Below are 27,512 nucleotides of genomic sequence, written 5' to 3'. Positions count from 1 at the left end.
TTGTCAGCCGTTGGATCTAACTTAGATCCAACGGTCCAGATGATCCCAGTAACAAACCCTAGGGTATCATCACCCTAGGGCCACGCAGCCGTCGCCGTCTCCAAGGGCATTCCAGCCGCCCCTCGTTGAAGGCTCCAGAAGACCCAGATGGCCACCCACGTTGCTGCTCTAGGGGTGAGTCACCACATAGTTCGGTGACTCACCGAAATCCGCTCTTGTGACCGGTCCGAGACAAGCTCCGACGAGGCCTATAAAAGCCACTGGTTCCCTGCAAACAAAAAAAAACGAGAAGGGAGACAGAAAAAGAAAGAACAGAGAGCCACGGACGAGAAGGGAGAACCCACTACAAGCAGTGAACCAAAACAGAAAACAAAGAAAGAAGAAAGAAATTTACCCTTGGAGCCTTGACCATCGTCGGAGGCACTAAACATCATCGAAGAACATAAAATACCGAAGGTATTTTCATAGATCTACTCCGATTAGGGTTCTTTTAGGGGAAACTAAGGCTGGACTCGACTTTGGGGAAATCATGGTTGTATTTTAGTGAAAAAAAAAATTCGCCACCGAAGGTGGTTGCTGGCGGCAGAGTTAATGGCGGCGGACGACTGCCGACCGGTGGCCGGCTGTCCTCTGGTTGGAGGAATCTAGAGAGAATCAATAACATTAACTAGAGCAAGTGCCACGTTCTCATAGTAGAAATAAGGAGACCCAATAGCATTTTCTGGGAGGGTTCTTTGAGTTATCTCTGGTTCGGTAGGAACCCCATAACCAATCATTGGAATTAAAAGATGAACTGCATGATTGTGTTCATTAAGAAGCTTCTTTTCAAGCTTTATCTGATTCTTCCTTTTCAAAAATCATAGCCCAAGTTTCGCCTTTGCTTGTAATTGGGGTCATTACATAATGAATTCCTATCTTCTACCAAAAGAAGTGCGTCAGCAGCCTTAGCCATTTGATCAGCACATATAAAATCTGTCAACTCTGCAATTGATGAATCTGGACCACATCTCTCCATGGTTATTGAAGCCTCAGCCTCTGAGTACCCCATTTTCGTCAAATATAACAGTTTATTCTCCTCATCAGAATCAGAATTCAGGATTTCCTCGGTATCAGAAAGAACTATCAATATTTATGAAATCATCCTGAAAGATTGCTTCATAATCAGATGAGTAGTTATCAGAATCAACATGTTGCATGGGTGTGGATTTTCAAGAGCATGTATATGTAGTTTTGCTATTGTATCAGATTACTGTTCGCATAAATTGGTTTCTCTCTCACAGAAAAGTATATTTCAGAGATGGCCTTCACTGAAAGATGATAAACCACTGTGTCAGCCTGGAACGGATTACCAAGCTATTTATACTGCTCTGTCTGATTAAATCCCTCCAGATACAGAAATGGTCACCTCATTCAGAAGACAGATATCTCAGACGTTTCTGTCAGAATGATTGAGTACTTCTTAAGTTTGTGACAACATGAAGAGAATTTCTCCAGTTACTTGACAATATTACTGTTTAGTGACACCAGAATGAGAGTATTCAAGATAAACAGATTTGGGGCATGAATAAAGCTACAAGTACCTACAACAGTTCATTGTCAAAATTGGACCTCGTGGGGATCATGACATTTCAGTCAAACAGACATTAAGAGTGAATCAGACAAATCTAGAGGGACATCTTGAGGGCCCATTTTCAACTAGAAATAGAATATTGGGGCATTTTGAAGGCTCACAACAATATGAATATTTGGGCATTCTTGGAGGCTCATCTCAACAAGAAGTAATGTTGAGCACACTTTTAGCATCTGTATCAGCAAATGTTGGGGCATTTTAAAGGTTCCTTTAGACATATCCATGTGGGGCATTTTGAAGGCTCAGATTAACAAGAAGCAAATGTTGGGGCATGCTGAAAGCCCATTTCAATCAGAATTAGGACTGTTAATGTATTTTTGAACGTTCGTATCAGCAATGCTGGGACATGCTGAAGGCTCATATCATCATGTGTTAAAGATCATTGATTTGAGAAAATATTTCCAATGAGACAGAAAGATATGAAGAATGAAAATGATGAAACAGTGACAGTCGAGCTAACTATACATAATTGCTTCGTTTCATCAAGCAGTTACATATTGATCATATTGTTTAACAAATATATTCTCAGCAAGTATGGTTTCAAATACACAATCTTCTTAAACCATGTGTCACATGACAATGTGTTCTTTGATAAACTGCATCATGATTACATGAATAAAGATGGTCCCCAGGTAAATTACTCGATCCAGGGTTCAATTTTTCAAGATCTCGGCTTTGAATTTTACATTCTCTGTGTCGGTGATGATTGGAAATATTTCTTTGAGATTCCTGGCAGTTAGTTACAACCATATTGTTGGGATTACGAAGCTGTTTTTCACAATAGTTTTCGCTTAATCGATGAAATTGGAAAAGGAGACTCGACTCACTTATATTACTATTATTCCCGCTGTTACTGGGGTTATCATTGCCAGCCAGGCTGAACTGAATTTTTATCTATTTTGGGTTTTATCATGTGTGTTTCATCCCCAGCAGCAAGAATTCCACGGATATCTTTCTGTACATGGATCCTATAGCTGAAGTGTTTCTACTTTCTACAATGCTCGTTACAGAAGAAAACGTGATTAGTATCACACTTGCCTTTTCCCGAGATGATATCGAGATCAATTAGTGTCTCCTATTCAATTCGACACCAGAACATTTTGTGAATTTGACCAACTTTTTGGTCATACCAGTATTTCACTTGTATTCCCATTGAGTTTTGTTCTCAAGTGGTCTTGTGACATCATACAAAAACTTTGAACACCATGCAAAGAGCTTTATTGACCAGCAATTTGAGCAGAAGCCACAGGAGATGGAGAATGTGTTGTCAAAGGTTTTATGAACCAGTGATTATGGTGTTGAACCAATGTCTTTATCATATGGTTTTCCTTTATTGATACAAGATGAAGTTTGTCTTCTTAAACCCTAAGATTAGAAATGAGATATGATGAAGATTTCTTTCCACAGAAGGAGAGTTGAAATTTTAACAACAAGAAACTAGTGGAGCCAACTAAAGTTGAACGACAGGTTATTGTTAAGCATCTCGACATGATATGGTCCAAGTTGCCTTATTCGAGATCTGATTATATGTGGAGACATGAAAGGAATTGGAATAAATCTTCCTTATGATGTGTTTCAAGAGTTAAATTAGAAAAGACTCTACTCTCCTAATTAATCCCTACTGAGTCAGGCATATCTACATCTACACTCTTCAAAGATGATAGATTATATTTTCAAATATGAAAGCTTTATTGGATTTCTACACAAGTCCAGACAAAGAAAGACGGTGTTACCAAAGATAAAATGGAGCATCAAAGTCATAGTTCTGACTACGGCAAGAGTTCCACAAATGAAACATTTCTTCTGAGACTTAAATGAAGCAAAGAAGACACCAAAATACAGATTGATCAGATGATTCTGCAGAAATGCAAGCTTGATAGCATGAGTTGCTACACTGATATCCAGAGGTGACCCTGGAAATAAATGATGAAGTGAAGGAAGACCTAGTTCACCACTTTGAAGTCAAATGAAGATTGCATCAATATTCATGCAATCATAAGAATATCATTTACACAATAGACAATGCATTACATTGATACATATGATTGCATTCAAGCATAAGGTTTTGCAGATCTTCATGTGAAAAAGAAGATTCATGATGAACAATACCTTACAAGAAGAAGGTAGAATTCAAAACCTCGAATGCAAGAATCATGCCAACATCTGAAGAATAGATGGACGCAATCCACAAGAATGAACAATATCTTGAGATTGGGTCATGTTACCCAATCAACATGTTATTTTTAAAAATAATGAGAAAACGATTTCCATAGTTTCTCATTCAATCTTTTCTAAAAATGAAATTGTTGAAAAGTAAGAAAACGATTTTCATAGTTTCTTACTTAGTAAACTATTTCCCACATCTATAAGTCCTACAGTGCATGATGTTTTCAAAAAGCCTTCGGGAGCTTTTTGATGTTTTCAAAGCCTTAGGGTCATCTATAAGTCCTACAGTGCATGATGTTTCCAAAAAGCCTTCGGGAGCTTTTTGATGTTTTCAAAGCCTTAGGGTCATCTGTAAGTCCTACAGTGCATGATGTTTCCAAAAAGCCTTTGGGAGCTTTTTGATGTTTTCAAAACCTTAGGGTCATCTGTAAGTCCTACAGTGAATGTTGTTTTCCAAAAAGCTTTCGGGAGCTTTTTGATGTTTTCAAAGCCTTAGGGTCATCTGTAAGTCATTCAGTGCATGATGTTTCCAAAACGCCTTCGGGAGCTTTTTGGTGTTGTTATTTTGAAAAATAATGAGAAAACGATTTCCATAGTTTCTCATTTTATCTTTTCTAAAATGAAATTGTTAAAAAGTAAGAAAACAATTTCCTTAGTTTTTTACTTAGTAAACTATTTACCACATCTGTAAGTCCTATAGTGCATGATGTTTCCAAAAAGCCTTGGGGAGCTTTTTGATGTTTTCAAAGCCTTAGGGTCATATGTAAGTCCTACAGTGCATGATGTTTCCAAAAAGAATTCGGGAGCTTTTTGATGTTTTCAAAGCCTTAGGGTCATCTGTAAGTCCTACAGTGCATGATGTTTCCAAAAAGCCTTCGGGAGCTTTATGATGTTTTCAAAACCTTTGGGCAATCTGTAAGCTCTTCAGTGCATGATGTTTTTAAGACCTCTGGAATGATGTTTTCAACATTTCAGTCTTACTCAAAAGAAGTCAAATGAAAAATTATTGTTTTTTTTTGTCTTTTCTCTATTCTTGTTAACACAAGAATGAGCAAATAGGGGCAGTTGTAAACACTAATTTTTCATTTTACTTAAATTTATTATTATTAAAATTATTATTATTATTATTATAAATATTATTATTATTATATTATACATATTATATTATTATCAAATAATTATTACAAGCCCAGATCCCGGGAGCCCATATACAAATCCCAGGCCGAACAGATGGCCCAAACCCACCAAAAACCCAAAAACCCAACTAGGGTTTCCATCTAAGCTTCCAGCCGTCTCCCCTTGTCAGCCGTTGGATCTAACTTAGATCCAACGCTCCAGATGATCCCAGCAACAAACCCTAGGGTATCATCACCCTAGGGCCACGCGGCCGTCGTCGCCTCCAAGAGTATTCCAGCCGCCCCTCGTCGAAGGCTCAAGAAGACCCAGATGGCCACCCACGTTTCTGCTCTAGGGGTGAGTCACCACATAGTTCGGTGACTCACCGAAATCCGCTCTTATGACCGGTCCGAGACAAGCTCCAACGAGGCCTATAAAAGCCACTGGTTCCCTGCAAACAAAAAAAAATGGAGAAGGGAGACAGAAAAAGAAAGAACAGAGAGCCACAGACGGGAAGGGAGAACCCACTACAAGCAGTGAACCAAAACAGAAAACAAAGAAAGAAGAAAGAAATTTACCCTTGGAGCCTTGACCATCGCCAGAGGCACTAAACATCGTCGGAGAACAGAAAATACCGAAGGTATTTTCATAGATCTACTCCGATTAGGGTTCTTTTAGGGGAAACTAAGGCCAGACTCGACTTTGGGGAAATCATGGTTGTATTTTAGTGAGAAAAAAAATTTCGGCCACCGAAAGTGGTAGCTGGCGGCAGAGTTAATGGCGACAGACAACTACCGTCCGGTGGCCGGCCGTTCTCCTGTTGGAGGAATCTAGAGAGAAGCGAGAGAGAAATCTCTCTCTCAGTTCTAGAGAGAGATGAGAAATGAAGGAAATGAGAGGATGGCCCGAAGGGCCAGCCATAATAGGGTATATATACCCTCTCTTAAACGACGTCGTTTAAGGGAGGGCCTCTGTGTAATTTCACATACGGCTAAACTATTCCCACAGCCACTGTAACTTTAAAAACTTGCAATTTGATCCTTATAGCATGTTTTTATATATTATAATTCGATCTAGTAATTTTATTTTATTTTATTTTAGTCCTTTACATTTATATATATATATATATATATATATATATATATTTATATTTAGGATAAATACTTAATTTAGTCCCTTATAGTTAAGTAATTATCATTTTAACCCGAATTAATTAAATAAGGCTAAATTACATTATTAGTACTTAGATCTTTTTATTATTCGAGTTAGAGCCTTTAATTTTAATAATTATAATTTTAATCACTTATTAATAATTAGGGTTAATTACTTCATTAGTAATTGTATTTTTATAATACTATAAATAAGGGTTGTAAATTTTAATATTTTATATTTTAATCCTATTATTTTAATTTTATATGTTTTAGTCACTATTTAATTGCATTTTAATTCGTATTATTATCATTTCAATCCCAATATGTTTAAATGATTATTTTAATTATTATTTTATGTTCATATTAGTCATATAAATATACATCTATATATTTGTTTAAATATTAATGTTTATTTATTTTTTTAAATATTAAGAAAATGACAGTCTTAAAGCAACTAGATGTTCTATTCTAGTATTTTAAAAATAAATAAATATCCTACTTATAAAAACTATAAAACACATATTGTTTTATTTTATTAAGGAAAATTATTATTTTTAATATTTATTTAAATATTAAGAAAGGACAGTCTTAATATAACTGGATGTCCATTTTCTGGTATTTTTAAATAAACATTTTACTTTTTTATAAATTATATATATTAATCTATTTTTAATAAATGTTTTATTAATATTTTTATTTTATTTTTTTGAATATTAAGAAAAGAGCTGTCTTAAAACACCTAGAAGCCCTTTTCTGATATTTCTAAATAAATAAATATCTTATTTATATTTAAATTAATATATTTTCATAAAAATAACAATATTATAAAATAAATATATCTTTGAATTTTTAGATTTATGATAATAGAGACAATTTATAATTAAAAAGTACCAATTTTGGGCGTTGTAGGGGTGCTAATCCTTCCCTAAACGTAACCGACCACGAATCCCTTTTTATTATTAAAAAGAACGAATTTTTGGTTATAAACGCAGATCAATCATCTTTTAACTGATGTTTTCTTAAAAACTCTTTTAAAAGAGAATTTTTAGGTATTTGACCTACCTGCCCAAAAGGTCAATGCGACTCCCAAAATATTTTTTTTAAATAAAATCATTTATTTATTCGTGTTATTTTTCCCGCCAAGTAAAAATTTCGTTCCGGGCGAAAACCGGTTACGACAGCTTGGCGACTCCACTGGGGACTAGTCAAGCTTTTAAAATCAATTATAAATTGTCTCTATTAATTATAAATTAAAAATTCATATATTTAATTTATAATTCTTTCTTTTAAAATTTTTTATATATACTTATTATTTTCATAGTATTTATATATATTATTTTATTAATATTTCATTTTATTTGCAAGTATTTTATTTCATTATTTATTTTTCTGTCAGAGGTTTGAACATTTCTCCTCACACACAACACTTTCATTGCATAACATAAAGCTCTATAATTGAGTTTGTCCCTTTTAAGTGGGAGTGAAAGCGACGTCTTCGTGAGAATTTATTCTCCGTGTCAGACCTAGCAAGTAGCTTTCGGGGTTCATATGCTCTATGTATTCGTGAGAATTTATTCTCCATGTCAGGCATAGAGAAATGTGTCCCCTCGAATTGAACTCAGTTCACTTAAGTCTGTAGTGGACTAGGATTGAGGGTTGGTAGCCCAAGGGGGCATCAACAAGGACAATTCGAGTACCTTTACTCCTAGAACTGAAACTCTGCATATAATAAACCCTAGAAATTCACCTGATCTAAGACAGTACTGAACCTCTGTTCATAGGTGTACACAAAGGAGAAATAAGTTCTAGCTTTTTGTCTTTTAATTTATTTTATTTCCTTTTCTTTTTCCTGAATAAATGCATGCGAACTAGAAATCATGCGGTTAGGTTAAATTTTCCAAACAAAGCATGAGGTTAAGATTTATACCTTGATAGATATATTTTTTTCCATTATTTGGTACTAACTATTCTATTTTTTTTCTTATTTTTTCATACATTTTGTTTTGCTCTAACTTGATTATATTGATTTCCTTCGTTTGCATTGCATGATCATGGCATAACCAAAAGGTGTTGACTTGAAAGATTGTTCATCAAATTGGAAAGACTTCATAAATGGACAAAAAGTTTTATGATCAAACAAAATATAACGCGGCCAAGGAATGGCATCCTGAGGGAACTCCGAGGATAGATGAGAGCTATGCACCCAAAGATTGTATGCCCATTGAAGAGCAAAAGGAGATACGACAAATAAGAGAAGATGTCCAAAATGATTGATAGAATATCTCTTTTGGACAAAGAAAAAGAAACCCCTGCACAGAAAGAGAGAGAGCTCAATGAACCTAACTCTGCAATGTCAGATACACAAGGGACTTCTGATCTTAACCAGTTTGAGAAATTACAAACAATTATCATTCGTATTCACAAATCGTCTAGAGATACCAAAGAAATGATGACAACTGTAAAAGCTCCCATAGAAGATAAGAAATCATGTAACCTGAAATCATCGAAGTTTGGTCTGCTCCCGATGTCTAAAACTCATCAATCCAAGACAAAAGGTGGTTCTCATCTTGATACTATCCCCATATCATATAAAGAGTTATATGAGAAGTTACTTGAAGCACGAGAAGTAGCTCCATATTACATAAAACCATTCTAACCTCCGTATCCAAATTGGTATGACATCAACGTTCATTGTGAATATCATGTCGGAGCTCAAGGACATACCATCGAGAATTGTCTTGCCTTCAAATGTTGAGTCTAAAGTCTTTTGGATCATGGAACCTTACAATTTATGGTAGATGATCGACCTAGTTTGGTAACCAAAGGTCCTTCTAGATTAATACCAAAAGTCTTCAAAGGTAAGAGCATCATAGGGACGTCCAGAAGGAAGAAGATTTGCTGAGGTTCAAAGCTCAAATATGTCATTTGAATGATCAAAACGATAAATTGAGCACCGAAATGGAAAGCATACAGGAAGATTTCTAGAAGGTCAGTCAAGCCTTTCAAAATGTTGATATAGGGAACACCCCAGAAGAGTGGATAGCAGGGGTAACCAAATTGAAGAAGAACTGTAACATATATGAAGGACGAGCCAAGAAGTTTTATCATAATTCACGAGTTTCAGAAGAAATATGCAATACGTCTGTTAGTGAATTGAAAAGATGTCAAGTCGAAAATCAAATGTTGAATAGTGCTATGACCAACATGGAAGTTTCATATCAGATTCATCAGCATTAGATTGATATTGAATTAAAAGCCACTATCGACAAGAACAAGACATTGAAGAAATGTTTAGATGATTATGGAGATCTTGTACGAGAACTCTGTAACCATAAAGATTCCATTACAAGGGAAAATGAGCAACATTGCCTACAACTCTGGGAATTTACACAGAAGATGAAGGAAAAAGACACTGTCATGAAGGAAGCTGCTGTTCAAGCAACCAATGTGGCTCATAAGCTGGTGGACATAGCTGGCTTCGCAAGAGAATTAAAGCAGATTGAGAACTCCACACCTGAACATGAGTGGAAGTTAGTTTGGCTTTTAAGGGAAATAGAGAAGTTAGGAGTGAAAGCTATCCCCTACATGTAAAATTTTTGTTTGATGTACCGAAGCTTTTGTGTTCAATGAAATCTGTTCTAAGATGATCACTCTTGAGTAACACCTTTTCATACATGCATTTACATTTTGTATCTGTGCATTTTCATTTTGTATTCTTACTTTTTACATCTTTGAATTGCACATTTTGCATTCTTATTTTTGGCATTTATGCATTTTCGCATTTACATTACATTTGTTATTTTAAGTATTGTTATATACATTAAATATAAAAACATATAAATAATTAATGAAAGGTTTTGTAACAGTAAAACCAAGGTCATTCATTCATTTTAATTTACCATCATCATGAAAACAATGGAGTAATCTTATGAGGGACTACAAGATCAGTGGCTATAACAATTGACAGGGTTACCTCATGATACAAGGAAAGAAGCATCGGATTCAGTACCAGATGGATCAAATCAAATTATTCAGGGAATGACATCTGATAAAGAAGAGATAATTGCTAAAAAGCAACCATGCTATCAGAATGAAGAGTCAAGAAAGATAACATACCCTGGGGCATCCCAATTGGACCCAAAGAATAGCCTCATTAATTATTCACAATATGAGGAGAGATTTAAAAAGATGGATGAAGCAATCAGAAATATGAAAGATGTTAATGCTTCCCACAAAGAACTAGAAGCAAGAGAGCTCAGCTTGGTTCCAGATTTGGTTATTCCTCATGATTTCAAAATGCCTGATTTTGAGAAATATGATGGAACCAGTTGTCCCTTTAATCCACCTGAGAATGTTTTGCAGAAAATGAAAGGATATTTAAGTTCTGATGATCTGTTAATTCACTCTTTCCATGATAGCCTTGTTGGCCCAGCAGTAGTCTGGTACAATCAGTTGACACAAGAATAGATCAAGAGATGGGTTGATTTAGCTGATGCATTTTTGGAACAATATCGGTATGTTAAAGGCTTAGCTCCAACACGTATGGATCTTCGAAGAGTAAAGAAGAAAACCAATGAAATATTTCAAGAATATGCCTTAAGATGGAGAGGAGTGGCAGCACAAGTTCAACCTCCCATATTAGAAGAAGAAATATCACGTATGTTTCGTGATTCCCTTCCAGCGCCTTTCTTCGAGTTAATGCAGGCAAATCCGACAAAGAAATTCGAGAATCTTGTGACAAGTGGAAAATTAATTATGAATGTAATCAATGAAGAAAACTCAAAAGTCACATCCAGGAGCCCGACGGATCAAAAAGTAAAAGCTGATCATGTGAATGAGTGTCGCATCCAGAGTCCTCGCAATTGTAAAAGAAAAAGAGCAAATAATTATTCGGATCGACCAAAGAAAGTCATGCATCAAGAAAAACTTTGGGAAGTGTTCCAAACTTCCATTTCAGACTTGTATCCTCATTTGGTTAAAGGTCAATACATCACACCAAGATCAACTAAAGTGACATCAAACCCTTCTGCTCATAGCTATGATCAAGATAGTGTTTGTAATTTCCACTTGGGAGTAAAGGGGCATTCTATAGGCAATTGTAGGCCACTGTTAAAAGAAATTGAGATGCTTGTTGAAAAAGGGGTTTTGACACAAGAAATTATCAAGAAATGGGGGGCAAATGAGGAAAAGAACCCTGATCCTATTACATACCCAACATTATAGGAATAATGAGGCATGATGCATAAACAAGTGGAAGTGTTATCTACCACTGTAGTACTTTCTATTTTCAGCATCCTGTTTAAACTTGTTTTTTGTTCCTTTATCCGCCTTTTGTGCAATAAATAAATTTGTGTTGCTTATTAAGGTTATGAGCATTGAGTCAATTTTGTAATCTTCCAGTTCTTTGAATATCAACTGGATTAAAAACTCTGAATGATTAGAGTTATAATCTTTGACAGAATATCAGGATTTAAAACCAGAAAAACAAGGACTATTGACCTTACCTCAGAAGAAATACACCCAAACGTTATCCTATTACAAATATGAGATAGCCTACTCCTATTGAAAGAAATTACAAAAAGGCTTGGTATTTATATATAGGAGCGTACAACATGGGGCATCGTTGATGTATTACATTACAAAACCGATTAGAATATTTTTCTATTAATGACGTTCGATGATGAATATAATTTTTACAAATAGGTAAATCTAGTTTAAGTCAGTTTCTTGGGAATTGAACTCTAACAAAGAGATTTTCATAATTCCACCAAAACACCTAGACAATAACAGGTTCTTCTTAACAAGCTTAAGAAGTTGGATTTGGATACCCATGTTATATTATTATATACAATAAAGTTGAGTTGTCCTACTAGAGAAAATGGTTAATAGCCCCGGCTTTATGGATAATATTCAGCTAACCTATTATACTATTATATGCAATAAAACTGTCCCTCTAGAGCAATTGGTTAATCGCCCCGGCTTTATGGATAAGTTTCAGTTAACCTGATAAAGATTATTATATTATTATATACAATAAAGTTGAATTCAGCTAGCCAAAATGGAAATGTGTTAACAAATGGACGAAGGGAGTTACGAAACACCTATTATAGTCAACTTCACACAAGCACTCAGAAATTTCATTTTTAGACCGATATTTTCGCACTACTTTGATTAGATGAGTCTAAATGAAAGATTCCAGAGAATTGAAATGGAAGGACTCTAGAAGGTCTAGTGATTGGCAATCCTAGTTGCGTCATTTTGTACGCATCCGGTTAAAATACCAAGTCCTCAAAGTGAGACATGTGATAAAGATCACAAAGAGCGAGAGATGAGTGACATCTTAAATAGATGTAACCATAGAAAATAGGAAGGCCATCCTGAAACCAAACCAAATCTTGATACTTGTCAAAGAATTATAATTCTCAAACATTACAGAGTTGTTGATTCTTTTGATATTCTTTGAATTCATGCTTATAATTTGATTTTATTGTGAACCTGTGATAGGAAACATTCTACAAAATTCTTTTATTCTTAGATAAAGAAAGGAGGAAAAACATTTTCAAACAGGACAACTCAAATGAAGAAGGACCTTGAAGCAAGTTGTTGCCTATTCTACCTCTATTGTAGAAAAAGTGACGCCAGAATGATGAAGCACTTCACATTTTTGAAGGAAAGTGGTCCAAGAAGCAAGAAAGTTTGGAGAATTGAACTTGTGACACTCTCCTATGACATTATTAGCAGCTTATCAAGAAAGATTATCGTTTATCTCATACTGAGGGCGATAAGCATCACCAGACATATTATTTTCCCCAACCATCAATTCATGTTCTCTAGAAGATTACATCATAGATCCATGAACAAGTCACTACCTGTACTCTGGTTATACAGTGATACTGGCTCAATTCTTGATACATCATTGCTACTTCTTCTATGCCGATCATTTTTTTTGTCAAGATGATATCCATTATGTCCTTCAGAAGATTGCTGAATTTGAATTTGAGGACTTATGGCACAGAATAAGACATTGGAACAGAATCTACCCTTATAGGCCTTTTATATAGGGTAACATTGTTTATAGGATTCTAAAAGTTGAAGATGACCAGTTTTACTGTAAATTAAACCGTTCCATGATTCGAAAAGAGTGGTATATATTGGAGCAGCAGAAGAGACAGTTGTCGTAGCAGTCATTGCAAGAAAATGCACCAACAATCTTTTAGTTCATCCTAATGATTTTTATTTCTTCCAGTAAGGTTGTTACACTGGATACCACCGACAACAAGGTCGAGCCCATTAAATCTACTCATCAATTGCTCCAAACGATCACATTTAGTTCTTGCACATCTGCTTTCAAAGTTATACCAAGACAGTAAAAGGCGACCTCTGCATCACTGACCCCAGAGAAAAGAGACAGGACATTGATACCACCGGAAACATGTCTCTAGCATAGATCCTCCTCGTCGTGTATGGGTTTTAGGGAAACCTAGAAGCATTTCCACGTCATCAAGTTTAAGTGGAACAAATTTATGCCTTCCAACCCATACCAGGTTCCATTTTCAACACTCATAAGAACATACTTCTGGACACTCGAAGATGGCTCATCGTCATAAGCTTCAAGAGCCTTACAGATCCTTTCTGTCAATTTGGCACTTCCTGTACAAGTTTGTAAACAGTTTAACTTTGATCTTGGATCCCAGGAAGGCACCATTTCTTTTATCAATGGAAAAAATATCATGTATGGTATGTGGAGTAAGCAGAATAAGAGGAAATTTGTTCTCAATTGGCATTATGAATATTATCCCGTTTTTGGGCAGCAGTACAAAAATGCTTCGAATCTACAAATTCTGGCTCTACATCGAATAAGTACTGTGATATTCCAGTCCAAACATTAACTAGAGCAAGTGCCACGTTCTCGTAGTAGAAATAAGGAGACCCTATAGCATTTTCTAAGAGGGTTCTTTGAGTTATCTCTGGTTCGGTAGGAACCCCAGAACCAATCATTGGAATTAAAAGATGAACTGCATGATCGTCTTCATTAAGAAGCTTTTTTCAAGCTTTATCTGATTCTTCCTTTTCAAAAATCATAGCCCAAGTTTCGCCTTTGCTTGTAATTGGGGTCATTACATAATGAATTCCTATCTTCTACCAGAAGAACTGCATCAGCAGCCTTAGCCATTTGATCAGCACATATAAAATCTGTCAACTCTGCAATTGATGAATCTGGACCACATCTCTCCATGGTTATTGAAGCCTCAGCCTCTGAGTACCCCATTTTCGTCAAATATAACAGTTTATTCTCCTCATTAGAATCAGAATTCAGGATTTCCTCGGTATCAGAAAGAACTATCAATATTTATGAAATCATCCTGAAAGATCGCTTCATAATCAGATGAGTAGTTATCAGAATCAACATGTTGCATGGGTGTGATTTTCAAGAGCATGTATATGTAGTTTTGCTATTACATCAGATTACTGTTCGCATAAATTGGTTTCTCTCTCACAGAAAAGTATATTTCAGAGATGGCCTTCACTGAAAGATGATAAACCACTGTGTCAGCCTGGAACGGATTACCAAGCTATTTATACTTCTCTGTCTGATTAAATCCCTCCAGATACAGAAATGGTCACCTCATTCAGAAGACAAATATCTCAGACGTTTCTGTCAGAATGATTGAGTACTTCTTAAGTTTGTGACAACATGAAGAGAATTTCTCCAGTTACTTGACAATATACTGTTTAGTGACACCAGAATGAGAGTATTCAAGATAACAGATTTGGGGCACGAATAAAGCTACAAGTACCTACAATAGTTCATTGTCAAAATTGAACCTCGTGGGGATCATGACATTTCAGTCAAACAGACATTGAGAGTGAATCAGACAAATCTAGAGGGACATCTTGAGGGCCATTTTCAACTAGAAATAGAATATTGGGGCATTTTGAAGGCTCACAACAATATGAATATTTGGGCATTCTTGGAGGCTCATCTCAACAAGAAGTAATGTTGAGCACACTTTTAGCATCTGTATCAGCAAATGTTGGGGCATTTTAAAGGTTCCTTCAGACAGATCCATGTGGGGCATTTTGAAGGCTCAGATTAACAAGAAGCAAATGTTGGGGCATGCTGAAAGCCCATTTCAATTAGAATTAGGATTGTTAATGCATTTTTGAACGTTCGTATCAGCAATGCTCGAACATGCTGAAGGCTCATATCATCATGTGTTAAAGATCATTGATTTGAGAAAATATTTCAAATGAGACAGAAAGATATGAAGAATGAAAATGATGAAACAGTGACAGTCGAGCTAACTATACATAATTGCTTCGTTTCATCAAGCAGTTACATATTGATCATATTGTTTAACAAATATATACTCAGCAAGTATGGTTTCAAATATACAATCTTCTTAAACCATGTGTCACATGATAATGTGTTCTTTGATAAACTACATCATGATTGCATGAATAACGATGGTCCCCAGGTAAATTACTCGATCCAGGGTTCAATTTTTCAAGATCTCGACTTTGAATTTTAAATTCTCTGTGTCGTTGATGATTGGAAATATTTCTTTGAGATTCCTGACAGTTAGTTACAACCATACTGTTGGGATTACGAAGATGTTTTTCACAATAGTTTTCGCTTAATCGATGACATTGGAAAGGGAGGCTCGACTCACTTACATTACTATTATTCCCACTGTTACTGGGGTTATCATTGCCAGCCAGGCTGAACTGAATTTTTATCTATTTTGGGTTTTATCATGTGCGTTTCATCCCCAGCAGCAAGAATTCCACGGATATCTTTCTGTACATGGATCATATAGCTGAAGTGTTTCTACTTTCTACAATGCTCGTTACAGAAGAAAAATGATTAGTATTACACTTGCCTTTGCCCGAGATGATATCGAGATCAATTAGTGTCTCCTATTCAATTCGATACCAGAACATTTTGTGAATTTGACCAACTTTTTGGTCATACCAGTATTTCACCTGTATTCCCATTGAGTTTTGTTCTCAAGTGGTCTTGTGACATCATACAAAAACTTTGAACACCATGCAAAGAGCTTTATTGACCAGCAATTCGAGCAGAAGCCACAGGAGATGGAGAATGTGTTGTCAAAGGTTTTATGAACCAGTGATTGTGGTGTTGAACCAATGTCTTTATCATATGGTTTTCCTTTATTGATACAAGATGAAGTTTGTCTTCTTAAACCGTAAGATTAGAAATGAGATATAATGAAGATTTCTTTCCACAGAAGGAGAGCTGAAATTTTAACAACAAGAAACTAGTGGAGCCAACTAAAGTTGAACGACAGGTTATTGTTAAGCATCTCGACATGATATGGTCCAAGTTGCCTTATTCGAGATCTGATTATATGTGGAGACATGAAAGAAATTGGAATAAATCTTCCTTGTGATGTGTTTCAAGAGTTAAATTAGAAAAGACTCTACTCTCCTAATTAATCCCTTCTGAGTCAGGCATATCTACATCTACACTCTTCAAAGATGATAGATTCTATTTTCAAAGATGAAAGCTTTATTGGATTTCTACACAAGTCCAGACAAAGAAAGCCGGTGTTACCAAAGATAAAATGGAGCATCAAAGTCATAGCTCTGACTACGGCAAGAGTTCCACAAATGAAACATTTCTTCTGAGACTTAAATGAAGCAAAGAAGACACCAAAATACATATTGATCAGATGATTCTGCAGAAATGCAAGCTTGATAGCATGAGTTGCTACACTGATATCCAGAGGTGACCCTGGAAATAAATGATGAAGTGAAGGAAGACCTAGTTCACCACTTTGAAGTCAAATGAAGATTGCATCAACATTCATGCAATCATAAGAATATCATTTACACAATAGACAATGCATTACATTGATACATATGATTGCATTCAAGCATAAGGTTTTGCAGATCTTCATATGAAAAAGAAGATTCATGATGAACAATACCTTACAAGAAGAAGGTAGAATTCAAAACCTCGAATGCAGGAATCATGCCAACATCTGAAGAATAGATGGACGCAATCCACAAGAATGAACAATATCTTGAGATTGGGTCATGTTACCCAATCAACATGTTATTTTCAAAAAATAATGAGAAAACGATTTCCATAGTTTCTCATTCAATCTTTTCTAAAAATGAAATTGTTGAAAAGTAAGAAAACGATTTTCATAGTTTCTTACTTAGTAAACTATTTCCCACATCTGTAAGTCCTACAGTGCATGATGTTTTCAAAAAGCCTTCGGGAGATTTTTGATGTTTTCAAAGCCTTAGGGTCATCTGTAAGTCCTACAGTGCATGATGTTTCCAAAAAGCCTTCGGGAGCTTTTTGATGTTTTCAAAGCCTTAGGGTCATCTGTAAGTCCTACAGTGCATGATGTTTCCAAAAAGCCTTCGGGAGCTTTTTGATGTTTTCAAAACCTTAGGGTCATCTGTAAGTCCTATAGTGAATGTTGTTTCCCAAAAAGCCTTCGGGAGCTTTTTGATGTTTTCAAAGCCTTAGGGTCATCTGTAAGTCCTTCAATGCATGATGTTTCCAAAAAGCCTTCGGGAGCTTTTTGGTGTTGTTATTTTGAAAAATAATGAGAAAACGATTTCCATAGTTTCTCATTTTATATTTTCTAAAATGAAATTGTTAAAAAGTAAGAAAACAATTTCCTTAGTTTTTTACTTAGTAAACTATTTCCCACATCTGTAAGTCCTACAGTGCATGATGTTTCCAAAAAGCCTTGGGGAGCTTTTTGATGTTTTCAAAGCCTTAGGGTCATCTGTGAGTCCTATAGTGCATGATGTTTCCAAAAAGCCTTCGGGAGCTTTTTGATGTTTTCAAAGCCTTAGGGTCATCTGTAAGTCCTACAGTGCATGATGTTTCCAAAAAGCCTTCGGGAGCTTTATGATGTTTTCAAAACCTTTGGGTAATCTGTAAGTCCTTCAGTGCATGATGTTTTTAAGACCTCTGGAATGATGTTTTCAACATTTCAGTCTTACTTAAAAGAAGTCAAATGAAAAATTATTGTTTTTTTTTCGTCTTTTCTCTATTCTTGTTACCACAAGAATGAGCAAATAGGGGCAGCTGTAAACACTAATTTTTCATTTTACTTAAATTTATTATTATTAAAATTATTATTATTATTATAAATATTATTATTATTATATTATACATATTATATTATTATCAAATAATTATTACAAGCCCAGATCCCGGGAGCCCATATACAAATCCCAGGCCGAACAGATGGCCCAAACCCACCAAAAACCCTAAAACCCAACTAGGGTTTCCATCTAAGCTTCCAGCCGTCTCCCCTTGTCAGCCGTTGGATCTAACTTAGATCCAACACTCCAGATGATCCCAGCAACAAACCCTAGGGTATCATCACCCTAGGGCCACGCGGCCGTCGCTGCCTCCAAGAGTATTCCAGCCGCCCCTCGTCGAAGGGTCCAGAAGACCCAGATGGCCACCTACGTTGCTGCTCTAGGGGTGAGTCACCACATAGTTCGGTGACTCACCGAAATCCGCTCTTATGACCGGTCCGAGACAAGCTCCGACGAGGCCTATAAAAGCCACTGGTTCCCTGTAAAAAAATGGAGAAGGGAGACAGAAAAAGAAAGAACAGAGAGCCACAGACGGGAAGGGAGAACCCACTACAAGCAGTGAATAAAAACAGAAAACAAAGAAAGAAGAAAGAAACTTACCCTTGGAGCCTGACCATCGCCAGAGGCACTAAACATCGTACCGGGTATTTTCATAGATCTACTCCGATTAGGGTTCTTTTAGGGGAAACTAAGGTCGGACTCGACTTTGGGGAAATCATGGTTGTATTTTAGTGAGAAAAAAATTTCGGCCACCGAAAGTGGTGGCCGGCGGCAGAGTTAATGGCGGCGGACGACTGCCGACCGGTGGCCGGCCGTTCTCCGGTTGGAGGAATCTAGAGAGAAGCGAGAGAGAAATCTCTCTCTCAGTTCTAGAGAGAGAGGAGAAATGAAGGAAATGAGAGGATGGACCGAAGGGCCAGTCATAATAGGGTATATATACCCTCTCTTAAACGACGTCGTTTAAGGGAGGGCCTCTGTGTAATTTCACATACGGCTAAACTATTCCCACAGCCACTGTAACTTTAAAAACTTGCAATTTGATCCTTATAGCATGTTTTTATATATTATAATTCGATCTAGTTATTTTATTTTATTTTAGTCCTTTACATAATATAATATATATATATTTAGGATAAATACTTAATTTAGTCCCTTATAGTTAAGTAATTATCATTTTAACCCGAATTAATTAAATGAGGCTAAATTACATTATTAGTACTTAGATCTTTTTATTATTCGAGTTAGAGCCTTTAATTTTAATAATTATAATTTTAATCACTTATTAATAATTAGGGTTAATTACATCATTAGTAATTGTATTTTTATAATACTATAAATAAGGGCTGTAAATTTTAATATTTTATATTTTAATCCTATTATTTTAATTTTATATGTTTTAGTCACTATTTAATTGCATTTTAATTCGTATTATTATCATTTCAATTCCAATATGTTTAAATGATTATTTTAATTATTTTTATGTTCATATTAGTCATAAAATATACATCTATATATTTGTTTAAATATTAATGTTTATTTATTTTTTTTAATATTAGTCTTAAAGCAACTAGATGTTCTATTCTAATATTTTAAAAATAAGTAAATATCCTACTTATAAAAACCATAAAACGCATATGTTTTATTTTATTAAGGAAAATTATTATTTTTAATATTTATTTAATATTAAGAAATGACAGTCTTAATATAACTGGATGTCCATTTTCTGGTATTTTTTAAATATTTTACTTTTTATAAATTGTATATATTAATCTATTTTAAATAAATTTTATTAATATTTATTTATTTATTTTTTGAATATTAAGAAAAGACTGTCTTAAAACACCTAGAAGCCCTTTTCTGATATTTCTAAATAAATAAATATCTTATTTATATTTAATTAATATATTTCATAAAAATAAAATGTTTTATAATAATATTTAAATTTTTGAATATATAAGAAAAGCTGTCTTAAAACACCTAGAAGCCCTTTTTTTAAATTTCTAAATAAATAAATATCTTATTTATATTTAAATTATATATTTTCATAAAAGAACAATATTATAAAATAAATATATCTTTGAATTTTTAAATTTATTAAAAGAGAATTTTTAGGTATTTGACCTACCTGCCCCAAAAGTCAATGGCGACTCCCAAAATATTTTTTTTAAAAATAAAATCATTTATTTATTCGTGTTATTTTTCCGCCAAGTAAAAATTTCGTGCCCGGGTTAAAACCGGTTACGCACTCTTTGTAAACACTCTGAGAACTCCTTTCATTGGCCACTTCATAGGAAACTCATCCGAGAGTTTTCCTGATTTAGTCACAGCAAGAGAAATGATCGAAATGGAAATCAAGAGTGTAAGGCTTGACGAAGGAGAGTCTAGCATTTATTATTCGTGTTATTTTCCCGCCAAGTAAAAATTTCGTGCCCGGTTAAAACCGGTTACGACACTCTTTGTAAACACTCTGAGAACTCCTTTCATTGGCCACTTCATAGGAAACTCATCCGAGAGTTTTCCTGATTTAGTCACAGCAAGAGAAATGATCGAAATGGAAATCAAGAGTGTAAGGCTTGACGAAGGAGAGTCTAGCAAGAAATCACAAGTAAAAAGAAGGATAATGAAGTTAGTAATGTAAGGAAGTATGACTCCAATAACATTATTGTGTCTCGACCTCAAGCTACATGACATCCACACAAAATTCTGCTAGGCAAGGAAAAGGGAACTATTGAGTTAATCGATTGATGGAATCGGCCAAGAGGGTGTGAATTGGCAATTAAAATTTTGGTGGAGGCTTTTGCAGAAAAGTGAAGTAATTTCATACGATTTAGAGTGTTCGACTTTCTCAACCAAAGTCTACGTCCACTGCCTTAGCTATCCACACTAAGGATTTTCTGACAAATTCACTAATTTGTTCTTTCTTTTAAGGCCAAAGAGATAACCTTACAACTCCCTCAAGAATATACCCCAATTCTTAAGAACACTCTTTCTCAAAGAGAATATTACAAATTTACAAACTTAATGAAAAACCTCACAAGGCAAATGTTTGCACATTCTAGAACAAGAAAAGAATACTCAAGAATAAATACAATTGAGTACAGTAGTGTTATTGAAAGCAAAATGAATATTGAATGAGAAATAGGCTTGAAATACTCAAACTTGAGGTTTGATGCTTTTTCTTTGATTCTCTCTTAATTCTTGATTCTTGTTGTTTCTTGTTTTTGATCAATGGCTTCTAAGCTTGTTTAAATACTCCTTCAATTGATTCTGAATGTTGGGGCTGATTAATGGAGTCAATAGAGTCGTTTAAGTGTGAAAACAATTAATTAAACATTTGGAGCGTCTGGTGCATCGATGCATAAGGCTAGTGCATCGTTACACTATGTGTAAAATTCAAATATTTCGACCGTTGGACCCTTAGTGCATCGGTGCACTAAGAGTGCATCGATGCATGAAGTGCATTTAATGTTCCAAAATAGCCTGAGTGCATCGATGCATGTCTTGTGCATCGATACATCAAATGCATTCGATGTTTTCATAAAAACCTGAGTGCATCGATGCATGGTATGTGCATCGATGCATATAATGCATTCTATGTTTAATTTATTCAATTATACATCGATGCATGGATTGGTGCATCGATACACTCTTTTGAAAAAATTGATTTTAGGCTCGTTTTTTGGTTCAAAATACTTTGTGAAAATTGTTTCAAAAATATTTTAAGATTAAAACACAATTTTACACTTTAGTAAGATTGAAATTGATCTTTGAAACACTTGGAGTAATATTTTGATATTCGAGTAATTAAATCGAATATACTTAGAAAATCATTTGTAAAATCTTAAAATTCATTTATACTTAATTTTTATATCGAAACATCAAAATGTTTTCAACAATCTCCCCCTTTTTGATATAACAAAACATTTGAGTAATTTTAAGATTTTCTTTGAAAATAATTTTTGTAAACAAGTTTGAAAATTTAATTTACTCCCCCTTACTATATCTCCCCTTTTTGTTAAATCAAAAAGACTCTAAAAACATTTTAAACAAGATTTAAAATAAAATAAGCCAATTGTTCTTTATAAAATTAAAATTAAAGCTTAAACTGCTAACATCAGAAATAAAAGAGAGATTAGCCATTAGTTTTCATAATCAATATTCATAAACATGTAATGGATAATTGGTCATATATGTCTAATGATGCAAAAATAAGATTGATATCCAAAAGAAAATTCAAACCAAACATATGTATTAAGATCTAATATCCAAGCAACCAAACTATAAATCCAAACAAATTCAAACATCCGACAATCAAAGTAAAACAATCCCAAAAGCATTCAAATGTTTTAATAATAAAGTTCTAAGTAGATCCAAAACAAAAAACAAAGCAAGGTCTACTCGTCCATAGAAGGATCGAGAGGAGGAGGAAATCGTGCTTGCATCTCAAGAGTAAGAGCATACATACGTGCAAGCATCTCCCTTTGAAACTCCATTTGTTGAGCTTCCAAAGTGTCTAAGCGATGATTCACTACTTTGTTGTTTGCAGTTAAATGGGGTTCGATGGAAGCAAACTGTAGATCAAATGTCTCCAAAAACGAACGGAATATGAAGGCATTTGATCCTCTTGTTGTGCTGGCGCATTGTCGGGATCGTTAATATCTTGAAATAGCCCTTGAAGCTCGGGATCATCGTCTGCAGCCGATGCCGGAGTAGGAGAGGAGGAGCACGAGAAGCTAGGAGCAGGAGGTGCTCGTGAAGAACTCGCTCCTGGAGTTTTCTTAGAGGTCGATAAACCCATTGACCAGTTTTCTTCATCCTGTTTCCAATCAGCTTTCTTCAAGGAAGTGAGATTAATTTGGTTTTAAAGAGGAATGAGATTGTCAAGAGAGACGTTAAGACCGAGCTTGATAAAAAGATTACTAAGTAGACACCTATATACTAAGTTTTGACATTTTTAGAAGGGACAACATTTATGGTATCTACTAATTCACTAAAATATGTGGCAAATTTATTTTTCTATTATGTTGGATACAATACATCCACCAAATCCCTGACATGAAGAGTGGAGTACCTACCTCCGGATGGTCAAAACCACCAAGAGATCATTAAATGTAGAAAACAATTATGAGTACGTAAGGTACTAACACTAGCATTAGGAAGATATGGATATGCCACAGTTTCTTTTTCATTGTATAGACTATTGTCATCTAGCCCAAATTACCTAACGATAGACTCGGAGTCAATATAAATATATTGTCCTAAAAGGTAGGATATAATTCCTATAGTTCCACAATGAGTCTCGTTTTGAATACATACCGCGTTAGAGTAGAAAATGTGGACTAACTAATGATAGACAATTGGTTTAAGGTGAAATAATTTATCAAACTTCCAAGACTTTAGAGTCAGGGTATTGAAAGTTGATGTCTATGGGCTTAAACAAAGCGAATACGTTCTTCCCGGATTTTATAAGATTGGAAGGAGTTCATATACCTATGGTAGAGTTCATCCCTATGACGCAGGCATATTAAAATAGGAACTTATAATGTTTTGGTCATTCGGGTTTGGATTTGAAGTGAGGAGAATAGGATTAGGGGGTCGGTTAGAACGACTCGCAGAGGACCTAGGGCATTTTGGGTTTGACATAATTTAGGAAACGGAATTAGAAATGTAACCTGCAATTTTGAAACACATGTATGCAAAATTATCAATCCCAAAACTCATTGAGTCCGCAATAATTCAAGATTCTCTAAACCGAATCCTAATGGGCATGATTTGAAAACTATTTGAAAATATAGAAATATCATAATACATATAGTTTTCAAGAAAATAATACAATTAAATCAAAAACAATCTTCGAAATATCATTTCTTTATATATTTCGAAAAATCAAAGATAGTGTTGAAAAATGGTTGTTTTTTACGAAATTGATTGTAAAATCTAGTTTAGAATCATAATATAAATAATGCCCGATATAATGTTCATCCTAGAACTAATCAAACTAGTTCTAAGTTCAAAAACAATAAAACAGAGGCTTTGAAATATTACCTTGAAAAATTCGGATTGAGTGGAATGTAGTGATGTTTTGCACGAATTAATGATTGAAGTAGGATTTGGAGTTGAAATATGAACGAAATCATCAAAAATACGTTGATTGAGGCAAATAGAGAGATTAGAGAGAGAGAGGGACGAACGGTGCAATTGAGTGTTTTGAAGTTTTGAGAAAATGAAGAAAATTAGGGTTTTTATCCAAAAACCCGACGGATGCATCGATGCACATTCAAGGAGTGCATCGGTGCACCTTCATGGTGTATCGATGCATATTCAAAGGGATATCGATGCATTGTTCAGTGTATCGATGAATTAAACACAAAAATGTAAAAAATCCATTTTAACATTCAAATGCTAAATTAATAAGCTCTAGTGGTATTTGGCAACTCATATATTTAAAATTGATCATGTTCAATCAATCAATTTAATCCTTAAACTATATTTGAACATAAAATTAATTTTCACTAAGAATCATAAACTCCCCTAACTAATAGCAAAGAATGTAATAAAAAATTATATTATTATTATAAGCATTTTTCATTTATTCTTAAAAGTGCTAAAGTTAATTTAAACACTAAGTGAAGATAGGTCAGCTAAACCTAATTCTCTCCTAAGTGTCCAAAATTTTTCTTTGTCTAAAGGTTTTGTAAAGATATCAGCTAATTGGTGCAAAGTATCAACAAATTCTAGGACATCTTCCTTAGTGACATGGTCTCTAATGAAGTGATGTCTAATTTCAATATGCTTAGTTCTAGAGTGTTGGATGGGATTTTTAGTGAGACAAATAGCACTAGTATTGTCACACTTGATAGGAATGGTACCTACTTCAATTCCATAATCAAAAAGTTGTTTTTCATCCATAAAACTTGTGCACAACAACTACTAGTTGAAATGTATTCTGCTTCAGTGGTAGATAATGCAACACAATTTTGTTTCTTTGAAAACCAAGAAATCAACATATTTCCAAGGAATTGGCAAGTACCGGAGGTGCTTTTCCTTTCTAATTTGCATCCTTAATAATTATTATCAGAGAAGGCATGCAAGCTATAGCTAGAGTCTCTAGGATACCAAAGTCCTAAACTATGAGTGTCCTTAAGGTATCTAAAGATTCTCTTAACAACTAGTAAACGTGATTTATTAGGACATGAATGAAATCTAGAACATAGCAAACACTAAACATAATGTCCAGTCTACTTGCAGCTAGATAAAGCAAACAGCCAATCATTGACCTATATAATTTAACATCCACACATTTACCTCCTTCATCTATGTCAAGCTTTGTTGATGAGCTCATTGGAGTGTTATGTGGTTTCCCATTTTCCAGTCCAAACTTCTTGAGAATATCTTTGACATACTTAGCTTGATTGATGAAGAGCCATCTTTTCTTTGCTTGATTTGGAGTCCCGAGAAAAATGAGAGCCCCCATCATGCTCATCTTGAATTCATATTGCATTAGTTTAGACAATTCTTGGCAAAGAACATCATTAGTAGAACCAAATATTATATCATCAACATAAATTTGAACTACTAATAAATCTTTACCTTTATGCTTTAAAAACAATGTAGTGTCAACCTTCCCTTTTGAAAAACCTTTTTCGATTAAAAATTTTGGCAATCTTTCATACCAAGCTCTTGGAGCTTGTTTTAAACCATAAAGAGTTTTTGTCAATTTAAGAACATGATTTGGAAATTTTGAATCTTCAAAACCAGGAGGTTTTTCCACATACATTCTTATTTTATAAAACCAATTAAAAATGCACTTTTAACATCCATTTGATATAATTTAAATTCATGAAAACATGCAAATGCTAATAACATTCTAATTGCTTCCATCCTAGCTACGGGAGCGTATGTTTCATCATAGTCTATGCCCTCTTCTTGAGTATACCCTTGATCAACAAGTCTACCCTTGTTTCTCACTATATTACCACTTTCATCAAGCTTATTCCTAAATACCCATCTAGTACCTACAGTAGATTTATTACTAGGCCTTTCAACTAATGTCCATACTTTACTTCTCTCAAATTGATTTAACTCTTCTTGCATAACCTAATCCAATGTTCATATTTTAATGCTTCTTTAATATTCTTAGGCTCTATGCATGAAATAAACAACATAATTACAAATATTTCTAAGAGAAGATCGAGTAGTTACCCCTTTGGATGGATCACCTATAATTTCACCATCCTTAACATAGTTATACTCTCTTGGATAAGATACTTTCCTTTCTTCAATGGTTGGATTCTCGAGAGGATCATAAGTTTCCTTATCTTTTGTTTCTTCTTTTGATGATGATTCTCCACTGTCATGTCTAACGTCATTTGCTTACATAATACCTACATCATCATCAACATAAGAATCCTTCCTCGGAAGGGGATTATCATTGAAAACAATATGTATAGACTCTTCTACAACTAAAGTTCTTTTATTAAATACTCGATAAGCTTTAGAATTTAAGGAATAACCCATAAAAAATTCCTTCATCACTTTTAGCAACAAATTTGCCAAGGTTTTCTTTACCGTTTTTCAAACAAACCATTTACATCCAAAATGATAAAAATAGTTAATGTTAGGCTTTTTATTTTTGAAAATTTCATATGAGTTTTCTTTAAAATTGGCCTAATCATTACTCGATTTACAACACAACAACGGTATTTGTGGCTTCCGCCCAAAAATATTTTGGCAAATTATTTTCACAAAACATGGTTCTAGTCATTTCCTCTAAAGTTCGATTTTTCTCTCTACAACTCCATTTTGTTTAGGGTTCTAGGCGCTGAAAATTATGGCTAATACCATTAGAATTACAAAATTCAGTAAATCCAAGATTTTCAAATTCAGTTCCATGATCACTCCTAACACTAGTTATAGAGTAACCTTTTTCGTTTTAGATTACTTTTGAAAACGTGATGAATTTTCTAATGCTTCATCTTTAATACTTAAGAATAGAACCCTAGTATATCTAGAATAGTCATCTACCAATACAAAGCATATGTTTTCCACCCAAGCTAGTAGTTCTAGATGGCCCAAAAAGATCTAAATGGATCAATTGTAATACTCTACTAGTGGATACGTCATTAATGGATTTAAAAGAAATTCGCTTTTGTTTTCCTTTAGCACAAGCATCACAGATTTTATCATTATCAAATTTTAGTTTAGGCAACCCTCTTACTAAATCTCCTTGAATTAGCCGTTGCAAAACACTCAAACTAGCATGTCCTAGTCTCCTATGCCAACCAACTATCATGCTCATCCTTAGCAACTACGCATAATGAGTCATATATATAGAATCTAAATGCACCATG

The sequence above is a fragment of the Hibiscus syriacus genome, unplaced genomic scaffold (genome assembly GCF_006381635.1).
Source record: "Hibiscus syriacus cultivar Baekdansim isolate YM2019G1 unplaced genomic scaffold, ASM638163v2 tig00111210_pilon, whole genome shotgun sequence".
NCBI lineage: Eukaryota > Viridiplantae > Streptophyta > Magnoliopsida > Malvales > Malvaceae > Hibiscus > Hibiscus syriacus.
The sequence above is the reverse complement of the archived record's forward strand: the minus strand, read 5'-3'. Positions refer to the sequence as shown.